The sequence below is a fragment of the Syngnathus typhle genome, linkage group LG10 (assembly GCF_033458585.1).
Source record: "Syngnathus typhle isolate RoL2023-S1 ecotype Sweden linkage group LG10, RoL_Styp_1.0, whole genome shotgun sequence".
NCBI lineage: Eukaryota > Metazoa > Chordata > Actinopteri > Syngnathiformes > Syngnathidae > Syngnathus > Syngnathus typhle.
This window is the reverse complement of record NC_083747.1, coordinates 5140898-5153100: the sequence shown is the minus strand read 5'-3', so window position 1 is coordinate 5153100 and position 12203 is coordinate 5140898.

The following is a 12203-nucleotide window of genomic DNA, read 5'->3' as shown; positions in this document are numbered from 1 at the left end:
ATAATTTAAAAAATAAAAACATTTTTTGAAAAATAATTTGAAATTATGTTGAACATTTATTAAGAAAATTTAATTGCTCTTGTAGACCGCTTAAAGTTGACACAGGCACTTTAGCCCCTGCTCTGTATGAAATATAAACACACTGGAAATACATTGCCGGCAAATTTCTTTTCAGTCATACCCTCCCATAATAATGTACTAATAATCATGCAGTGTGTCTGTGTGTGTTGGTGTGTGTATTACACAAGATTAGACAAAGCCTGCAATTCATCCATGTGCAGAGGAGTTTCTGCCCTTCCGCTTGTATCTCAGCTTGTTCTTTTGCATAAATTAACAACTCACGCTGAGCATATGTCAGGTCAGGGATTCAGACTCATCACTTTATCTAATATCACCAGAATTTTCTGCGTCAGAATTAATTTATGATGTATGCTTGACCTCCCCCTCCTGCTGAGAATAACTTAATCAGTTTAATCATTGATGGTCACTGTTTCACTTTTGTCAACGCCCACCTTCTACAGTCACAAAGTTAAAGTCAGTATTATTCTTTTTATTAATCGTGTAAGCAAAACACAATAACACTTTATTTTACTGTGGAGTAATTTTGTGTTGGAGCTTATTTGTTTCTAAAAATTAAAAAAATATATCTACAAATAACGCAAAACTAAATTTAAACTTTATGTCTCGTTTCACGTTGTAGGCATACCGTTAACGCGAGGTTAATGAGAACAACCAAAGGAGATAAAGTCTGGATTTGGCAACAAATGTTAACCTTGTGGCTTGAGGCAAAATATGGATATGAATGTAGCGTTATTGCTGTGATAAAAATGCAAAGCTTATCTTGTTATTTTTCAGGGTCGTTAGGTTTCTGAAGCAATTCTACATTATATTTACATATATTCATCATTATCATTATCATTATCACAGGAAGTTCAGAAACAACCATGTTGTATCTTACTATAATGCCGGAGGTTACGGGCATATGGCACAACATATTTTTATATTCCACAAATGAGGCTGGCCTTTCTCGTTAGCGTTAGACTGAATAATGAAGGGTGGACTTGTTGGGTTCATCTTTAAGACATTTTTAAAATCTATTGATTCCTGTCATAAGGACAAGGGAGTGAATTGGGGAGTGTCTTTGTCGGTGTTTGATATTTGCCGCCATCAATGCATCAGGAATTTGAGGCACTGCCTTGTAAAGCAATTGTAACATTTTTACTCTCTGCTTGGATTTGTTTATTCAGAATAGCAGCTAGGAAAACATTAGGGAGGATGTTAAAACAGGCTGGAAGCCAAGTATTTGTTCCTCTTTTTTTTTCTTCTTAATTATGTGCTCATGTATGTTCAGGCTCCCTGGAGATTCTTCACAAGGCAACATGAATGAAAAATAGACAGAGTTGACAGAGTATTGAGCTGTCAAGCCTTCAGTTGAGCACATGACTGTTGCTGATGATTCTTCTAGATTTCGCAACGCGCTTAGTCACTTGAACGTAAGCAAACGTTTGGTAACGAACCAAATGTGTGTTGACAGCTCACGATGGAAAACAGTGAGCCTAATAGAGGAAATATATCTGAAGGAAACAGGGAGACTTATCTTTAAATTGGCATGCTAATGTAATATAATATAATGTAATATAACATAATATAACATAGCATAACATAACATAACATAACATAACATAACATAACATAACATAACATAACATAACATAACATAACATAACATAACATAACATAACATAACATAACATAAATAGATTAAGAAAGAAATAAAAACTTAGTTTAACAGTAATGGAAAGAAAAAGACTCCCCAGAAGAAGCATAATGTGAGATGTGAGAGAACATAACATAACATAACATAACATAACATAACATAACATAACATAACATAACATAACATAACATAACATAACATAACATAACATAACATAACATAACATAACATAACATAACATAACATAACATAACATAACATAACATAACATAACATAACATAACATAACATAACATAACATAAATAGATAAAGAAAGAAATAAAAACTTAGTTTAACAGTAATGGAAAGAAAAAGACTCCCCAGAAGAAGCATAATGTGAGATGTGAGAGAATAAAAAAAAACACACGTTTCCCAATCCAGCATTGCGTTTCAGCTGTCTGCATGTGTTTGCTCATGTGACTGATGAGACGAATCGCGCTAGAGGGGAAAAGCTGAAGCTAGAGGCTAAAATATAATGGCCCTGTGCAGACAAATGTGAGCCTCAACCCTCTTGTTCTGTGTATTGTGCACAGCAAAAGAGACCTAAACAAGCTATGAGGGGCCGAAAAAGAGACACAAATACAAAGTGACACGTGTCTCTGTTTGCTCGACTGTTTGAGCGTGTTCCAGATGTAACGCTATAGGTATTTACTGGTATTTTCTTCTGTGTAACTGCCTTCCCAGCAGTCTATCATCTTCATTTGACATTTTTCCATCATCTGTTTGGTTAGTCAAAGCAAAACCTGAACAACTACTAAAAACATCTGTAGTGATCTGCACAGATGGCTACAAATTAATTCAGCATCTTTAGTGGGCATGATGTGGTTGATTAAATTTATGTTTCTGCTATGTTGCTTGATAAATATTAATTCAGAACTGCTCCAGAGGATTGAATGCCGTCACATCCTTCTCCTGTATGAATGGCAACAATGGATTTACAATTTTTTTACATCTCTTCAGTTTTGAAGTAAATGCAGAGATTTTGTAGGAGTGAAAGATTGAATACAATTGACCTTCATTTGGCCCTATCATGGTATTTCATTAATTGGTATTTAATTAATTGGCATACATGTATTTGTGGTGACATATTGCTACTTATTTTGTGCAATTTTAATATTTAACTTGACTTTATACCTCAGTTTTTAATGACATGATATATATATTTTTCATTTGTTTATTGAAGTTTATTTTTTAAATAAAAAAATATTTAAACTTAAGTTGAATAAAAATGGGTGTCACAAGTATTTATTGACCACTTGAGAATGCTTACCATAGTAGATACATACATTTGAAATGAGTCAGAAATATAATTTATGTTTACAATATTCTTTTACGCCGAACATGTAGTTCCACTTTCTATTAAGTTGTGTTTAGAAGCCATAAAAGCTGAGGGCCGGATTTAGAAATCATTGTATCCGTGTGTGGGTTACCAAGGACACAAAGTGAAGCAGACCAAAACAAAACCACATTAAAATAACTCTCTCTGAAAATGTGAAAGCCAATTCACCATTAGTAATTACAATTCTCAGAATTGGCTGTTTTAACAACATTATGATGACAAAATATAATTGGTGCCAGTAGCCACACAGTTTTTTTTTTGTTTGATTGAGAGACACTTTTAATGAGACTTTATCTTGAATAGAGAAGGGATTATGTGTTCCATGACCTTCTTTACTTTTTTTTTTATTCAAGGTAGATGAATTTGTGTGGGATGTGTATGTGCTTCTCTGATGATTATTGCGGTTTGAAGGTTTTCTTAACCTGGTGGAAAAATAAAAGTTCTATGCCAGCTACTGAGCTGACACTTCTGTTCCACAAAATTGCTCCACTTGCTGCCTTTCCCATGTTACATTGTCAATGAATAAAAGATGATGATTTTAATATGAAATGTTGGACAGCGTAAGGTGAAGCAAGGGGCACATGTATTGTATGGAAGCTCAGAAGCTGAAGTATTTCGATTGATTCTATTCGGTTCCGACAGACTTAGCATTTGTGGAATTAGCATTATTGCAAAAATATCACTCATTGCAGCTTTTTACAGTGCTGTCATGTTTCAAATATATCAAAATGACTGTCAGGAGCTCAGTGAAATGAATTTCTTTGGGCGAAAATGTGAACTTGAATAATTCAGACTATTTTTTTTAAGAGGAAAATCCAATTTTGAATTTGAGTACATTTATTTAGTGATGGAAAAAATACACTAAGAAATAATTATTTTGCATCAAAATTGTGGGGGTACAATTATTAACAATCATAACACTGGTGAATTATTTTCATTAGCATAATACCAAGATGTCAATAATAAAAAGTTGCGACAGGCTCCAGTTGAGCCGAGACCGGATCAGATAAAGTACTATAGAAAATAGACGGATGAATGAATGGCTGTTTAAAAAGGTTGGTGAACTCAAAAAATGTAATATACTTCTAAAATAATTTATAGAAAAAAAAAATGTTGGATTTCAAAGCACTTTATTGAACTTGAACATATAATGGCTCTCATATGTATTCAACACATCCTAACCATTCAAGCAGTGTACCAGATAAAGACTTGGTAATAAAATGTTCTACCTACTGATAAAACATGGAATAAGTGTATATTATTCTGCACTGTACTCTTTTGATAGCGAAAATATTGGAAATAACATTTTTTTTGTCACAACCTCCCCTGAATATTGTGCTTTATTTGTTCGGTCTGACCTTCTCATTTAAGACCGAATAGTTTGGCATCTCAAAGGGAAGCTCTTGCTGCTTCTTTTTTTTCATTTTTTTTATTTTTACACTAACCTCCACCAATTCACTAATGAGCCTGCTGACATCGTACACACACAGTTTATTTCATCTTGCATGAATATGACCTGATAAATTTGTAGGTTGTACAAGACATTCAAGAGATAGTGTAGATTGAAATGACATAAAACATTTTACACATATGGAAAACTAACAGATTTTTGATATTACATAGCTGTCATTTGACAATATCTCAGATCGGATTGCGTTTTATTGGCTGGAATGTTCGATACATTCCACAGGATGTGACCTCAGTGATACCGTGTAGTCTCTGGTGACTTAATAATAAAAGGAGCTTTTCCTGAAATCAAAACAAAAGCAAGCGATAGCATCACAATGTCTCTGACCTAATAAAAGGAGCTTTTCCTGAAATCAAAACAAAAGCAAGCGATAGCATCACAATGTCTCTGACCCAAAGTGACCCTCTTTGAATCTCCATTCCAGGTGTCTGAAAGCTTTCTCCCAAGTAACACACAAATACAGAGATGCTTTTTATCTTTCTCTCTCTCTCAGGGGATGCCTTGTTTTTATTGATTCACCTTTTGCAAACCTTGAACAGTAAGTTCAATAGACTTTAATCAAGTGTACAAAAAGGACACAAAACATAGCAATCGGAATAGCTGGACTATATATATATATATATATATATTTTTATTTTTTATTTTTTTCTTTAAGAGCAAATTCAGGTTTGAAGTCATTTTGGAGTGTGGGAGGTTTGTCTGCTTTTCGAACAAACTCAGAGTGTCCATCAGAGTGTATTTGATTATTTTTTAAATTAATACACAAAATCACTACAATGCAATACTTTAGCAAAACATTTGACTGTATAAAGCTTCTCAATTATTTTTTGGGGTAATTTATTTTTTTCTTCTCAGCTAAGGCCCAAAGACCAATTATGACATCATCATTGTTATTTATAATATTTATAGTATGATATAATCTACATATATAATATAGCCTTAGTTTTCTTTTTATGCAAAGAAAAAAGCTTTCTTCTAAGCTAAGGCCCAAAGACCAATTATGACATCATCATTGTTATTTATAGCATTATATACTGTACATATATAATATAGCCTTACTTTTTTTACGCAAAAAAAAAAGCTGTTACATATTCCCTCAGCTATATACAAACATTCATTGTGGGCTTATTGGAAGTAGAAAATGATAAATCTTCAAGAATCGATGCTTGTTTTGAATACTAACTGGGAGTTATTGATCTGTGTTCCATCAGCGTGAAAAGCTAAAGGTTTCATTAGTTTAGCTATCCATTTCCCCCCCAGGTATAGATAGATTCTCCTCTGCAGGATAGCGTCACCCCTCACCACACCTATTTTTTTTCATCCACTCATCTGTTTACTCCCTTTCTGCACCTCTGCCTATTTTCTAAATTGCTTCCTCCTCCTCCTGTCATCTTTCCACTTCCTCTCCTTTCTGCTCTTCTCCTGCTCTTACCGCAGCATAGCTCTCATTGACTTTCTGGCCCGTCTGACGCATGGTCCACGAGGCGTTGATCTTCTCACAATGACTGGCCCTTTATGGAGATCTTCACACAAGTCTTGACCCTGAACATTTTAATTAAAAAAACTCTTTCCTCCATGCATAAATGTCTTAACAATTTTTTTTGACATGTTAGGAACTTTGTGCTGTCTTAAGATCCAGCAAAAAATTGTTCCAGGGCACTTTACCACATATTTGGATAGATGGTAAACAATCCAAAGGCAGTGATGCACTTCTTTCCATCCAAGTCCTAAGGGGGGGAAAGTTTTAGTGTTTCGGAAATTACAGCTTGAAAAGACTAGCGTCATCTCACAAGACCCGAACTTGATTGATGTAACAGCAAGGTCAGGGTGAGGTAAGAGCAAAGAAAAATACAAGCTAAGAGGGTGGGATGAGCAGAAAGCAACGGGAGAGAAAGAAAGGACATGAAGCTATAATATAAGATAAAAGATATGGAAGCAAGACAGAAGGGACAGCTTTGAGGGATGAATGTGTCCCTGGGAAGACGAAGATGGTTGGCAGAGATGAGAGGGGCCGTGAGGTTGTGTGTTGACAATTGCATCATGCTTCTGAGTCACCGCTTTAGGTTGGAGCATTGGGAGCTTAGTCATGAAGGCAGATGTCGTAATTGGACGAAAAGCTGTCCGGGATCCATAGCAACAAAGATCACCTTTTTTCTTTTTTCTTTGCTCGCTTCGTTTGACACGTCAACCTGAGAAAACAATTGAATATCGACAAGAAAATCCTTAATTTCTTTTTTGGAATGATTAAACAACAGCAAATAAAATCATTTAGAAAGCAGTCATGAGGAAAAAATGCAATAAGTGGCACAAATTGTGGAAAAAGAGCAAGTCTGTCATTCTTGCAGTGCACTAAATTGTCTTACGAGTGAAGACAAAGAGCATCGTAGTACATGGACCTTAAATTGGGTATTGAGGATATCGAAAAGAAAAAAAAAAAAAACGCTCAAATAGCTTTCCTCAATTATGGATGACAAATATTAGCGATCAACTCCAGGAAGCAAGAGCTAACGAGGGATTCTCAAGGACATCAGAGTAAACAAAGGGATGTGAGAGTGCAATTTACCTGAATTGATAAATGACTAGAAGAGGGGAAAATAAAGGTTTGGGCGCCATGACAACCTGTCGTCATGGCCTTGAAGTTGTATACATTAACATGATTTAGCTAGCTGCTGCGCCAATATCAATTCCCAGCGGCCTTTAAAGTGATGGTAAGGACTTAATTGAGTCGGGACGCGCGACTTTACAGTATTTTAAGTCAATGTCATAAATATGCAACAGTGGCAAGTCATTCCGATAAAACTCAAGAGAAAGATGGCTGTGAGCAACTTTTTTTCATAGCTATTTGTAACAATTGTCTCCACTGAAATTTCCATCCATCCATCCATCCATCCATCCATCCATCCATCCATCCATCCATCCATCCATCCGTCCATCCATCCATCCATCCATCCATCCATCCATCCATCCATCCATCCATCCATCCATCCATCCATCCATCCATCCAGCCATCCATCCAGTAGGCAGTAGCTCAGCCCAACACGTCGATTCAGTTCGTCACTAAATCTTAATTCTATACTTAATGTTAAGCAAAAAAAAGCCAATTAAAAGCTTATAAAACCCGATGATGCATGGTTGCCTTGGCAACAAAGCAAGCCACTATACCACCAGACCATTTATAAACAAAAGGCTTCAATTGTTATTTTGATAGCTTTTAACGGCATTTCATTTGGAGTATTTACCTACTTTTAGAGGGCTAGTCATCATTTAGTATGGCTTCGGCATCTTACGTGCTCTTCAGAAAAATAAAAGTTCACTCTATCTGTATAAATAGCTTAGGTATGAATTCACTGTGGATAATGACATTTTAATTCAATTGCACAGTTGGATTTGGGTGATCCCCGACTGACCTTTGGTGGCGACTGTCAACACTGCATTGTAATCAGTGGAGCCGCTCCCTCCCTGTTGCATCGACTACACAGACAGAGATTTTTTTATTTTTTTTTGGGTGGATGCAGACTGGGCACATTTTAGACTATCGCTCAGGGAGGAAATGTGTCCACTTACAGGAAACGACTCGACTGGTCCCAATGGTATGGCTAAGCCTCTCTTTAATTATAAGGGGGAGCCATAATCAAGCTCACATCCTGTTTTGATGGTTCGACGTAATCTTTGGCGCAAACTAATGTTGACCTGGTGGGTAAGAAAGATAAAGGAGGATCTAAAAAGGGAATTGATTTTGATGAAAGATCTTTACTTTCATATGACTCTAATAAATAACATGATGGTGGCAAAAATGGGTGGTGTGGCTCAAAAATAGTCCAATGACATTTGTCATGTCTGGATCAACACATTTGCACTATATAAGTTCTTTGCCATTGGCCTTCCATCTCTCTCTGAGAGCTGTTATGTCGAGACAGCAGCTGACGCGCTCTAATAGAAATAGGTGGAAGAAACTTACGAGATATTTTTTTTCCTTTCTTTTCTTCTATCAAATACACCCCCAGATTCTGTTATTATTTTCAATTTTATGTGCTCGGTTGGCAATATATTGTGGTCATTTTATACCCCCGTCGAGAGAAAAATAGGAAAAAGGAGGATGTAGGTTAATCTTTTTGTAGTTTTGTATTCTAAGCATTTCATGATTTGTTTAATTTCATATTAATGTAAAGTAAGGGTCTTGGTGGATTGAGTGGTTTGCTTTCATTTTTTCTTCCATGTCTGAGTTGAGGGTGAAGCATTGTTGACAGGCAGGCGTTTATCAATACTCTCAAGTGGTGCTGTATTTTAATGGTGGGCGATATGATGAATAAATGCCGAAATTATATCAGCCGAGAGACATCAACATCATCAAGGTCAAAACTCGTCAGCGAGCCTGCAAAGCTTCTTGTCTTTATCTCGCGGTTCATTCAAATAGCTTTGAAAGAAGATTTCTTTTGACAGCAAAAACACTTCGCAATACTTAATAGCTGACTTCATTTATTTATTAGTTTGGTAGAGCTTTTTTTTTGCATGAAATGTTTTGGAAGCACAGGCAGGGATGGTTAATCTTTCTCACAACAAAGTGGATCATTTGTCCAGCTAAAACAATGGAAGCATTTATCATTAGCAGCATTGTTTAAAAAAAAAAGATAAGAAGAAGCGAGGCCAGGCTAGGCGGGGAGAAAAAAAAAAGTGGATTACATTTGGCGCATGAGAAAAAAAATGGAGGGTGCTTTTTTAGGAGGAGGGGGAAGAGATGAGGAGAAGCAACACAAGAGGATGATGCTCTGCCGACTCTTCTCTCGCTGCAGGCTGCACCCCACTTTACTGAATAAATAATTTCCACAATCAGCTCCACTTATAACATTCCGGAGCAAAGAGGTCAGTCTTATTTGGATACCAAAAACATTCTCTCGATAGACTTTAAAATGTACCATAAACTCACAAGATTAAATATGTATATTTAGAGAAAATTTAGAGACAGAGCCTGAAGTATAGTTTATGAGCTTTATAGTAAATATGTCCAATGTTGTGTCCAGATAAAGGTGGTGCAGCTGCAGGGATAGCGTGACGACTTGCATCTTGAGGCTAGAAACTTGGACATACATATAGAGAGTATATCAGAGCAGCATTATCTGAAAGAGGCTGAAGAAGTGCTGTGAGCTGAGTGATAAGGTAGAGATAGAGGCATGGAATAAGTTCCTGTAAGCGTTGAAGCTCAGAAGTAGCAATTCTCTTCACTTCACACTTGTGTAGCCTTAGTGGCCTTCCTACGCTATTGTAATGTTGCTGCAAAAGGCTGATAAAATTCGGACAAAGCTGCACAGACGATTTTTTTTTTCCTTTCTCCGATTCTGCCGAATGAGATCCGAAGGGAAAATGTAACCTCCAGTGTCAAATACGTGACATGCATAATCCGTTGGCGCCCTGACCATTTGATCATTTTCATATGCATGCAGTGATTTATGACCACTAGGGGGCAGGAAGACTCCAATACATTAGCTCTTACATTAGTCCCTTTTAATAAAAAAAATCACTTGTTGGAAAGCTCATTTAAATTCCACTTCAGATTGATGTTATCAGTGGTTTACTAGTTGCTTGACTTCCTTTTCAATTGACTTCAAACTGCCATAATTAACTTCTCTAAGGTTAATGTTTTCAACACTGCGTTTCAATTAAATTTCTGGTACAGAGTCGACACAAAACAAATGAGTGGCCTCGTTTTAACCACTGTGACTACTGCGCTCAACTTTTTAAAAATGTATTATAAATTATTTGTATTTAAAATAATATAGCTCAATTTTCATTCATTCATAATTTATTGTATAGAGATGTCGGCAAACCAAACTATTTTATTAAAGATTGCTAAGAATCGACCTAACGGTCAAAACTGACCAAGGCCGACACGAGCATTGGCAATGGCAACTGATATTGATTTCACCATTGATCGATCATTGTGGTGACTTCAACAACTGTCTCTCTCGACTTTGTTTTCTATGGCTTTGTGCAAAGCTTCTCTTGCCCTTGACTGGCAATCTTCCTTCACTGTGCTCCATTCTCGAGGTTTGACTGCCGGAAGGCTACACAACACACACACACACAATAAATGCACATCCATTCATTCATCCATTTGTGTCATCTGAGAAAGGTATATCCAAACTTTCCCGTGCACAGCCTCCAACTTTATAATTTCACCGAGGCGCTCTCACATAAGGATGTCAAACATCGTCCCTGCACTCTGTCTGCCCTGAGGCTTCCTTCCGGGTTGAACATGCCTGGAACATGGAGTGTATGTCCAAGGAGCATGCTTTTCCACGTAATAAGGGAGGCCACCGTAGAAGGAAGGGCAGTAGCACCACAACAAGTTTCAAGATCTCATCCAATGTTTCCAAAATCTGCAATTTAGAAACATTGGTGTTGGAAACCTAAAGCGGCAAAGACTCGATTGGATCAATCCTACGTAGCCAACCTTGAGTAAAAAATACAATACCCTTTAAGAATTTAAAAGGATGGTTCGAACTAGAGCAACCATATTGATCCCTTCAGGTTTTAGAATGAAGAATGAAATTTTCAAGTCCGTGAATCAAACGTGGAATGGTTGGTTGCCACCTTCCAGTTACAAGGGAAAAAAAAAAATCACTAACAGATGGACTCTAATCTTCAGAGTGCTGGAATAGACTTTCCAAAGCATGACTGCAGCTATCAAACTTTGTCACTGATACATGATCTGGACTCACACTGGACAAAATGCACATCGTCACTGCCAGAGGGGGCAATGGTAGATTCCAGCATCCCATTACAGATGGCGAGAAGGCCTGATTCATCATCATGAGTTCTCTCTCCCATCTGCATCTCCTCATTTTCCTGTGAAAGAACGAGTGAGAGGGGAGACAAATATGTGGAGGTGGATTCTTCATCTTTTGTTGGGTGGCATTGGATTTGAGGTAAACATCAATGGACAAAAAAGGATGACATCACAGGCTGGAAATCTACAGATTTAAAAAAAAAAAAAGGAGGAAACTCAAAACTGCCGAGGGGGAACTGGAAAAGGCAATCAGTAGATACAGAACCCTCCTCGGCACTTTGACAAATGTGGCCTTTCGTCACGCGGCGGTAATGAAAGTCATTTTTTCGGATTTGGGCTGACTACGGTGCTTTGAGAGGTAGCGTAGAGGGATAGTTAAAGCCGGTAAAATATGTTGCACTTGTGCCTTGAGAAAGGTCAGTGATAAATGTTGAGACTAGATCAGATTATAGAAACAAACAACAAAAGGAATTCCAGGTAGTGGAAGAACATGACCGGCCATTGCGATGGGCTCGGTGTCATCCGCTTCCCGCCCCACATTCAATCCTTTCACAGTGGGGAGCATCTGAGGTTATGAAAAGGGGCCAAAACAAAAAAAAGCACAATCAAAGGTTAACATGCCAACTTGGGACACGTCATTTGCCAAGCCATTAAACAGGTATGCTGCATTGCTGTAATTACTCTTGCACTCATTTCCGTCTGAATGTGTTCATAACCCTGTCCTAATTGGCCTCTGTGCTTTTCCTTATCACGCCATTAACCTCTTTATATGTCGGAGCGCCGCAGATGCTTCTGCGGCTCAACTGAGAATTGGTCCTGGGACGCAGAAGGCCCCCGCGCTGACGGTAGACTCGC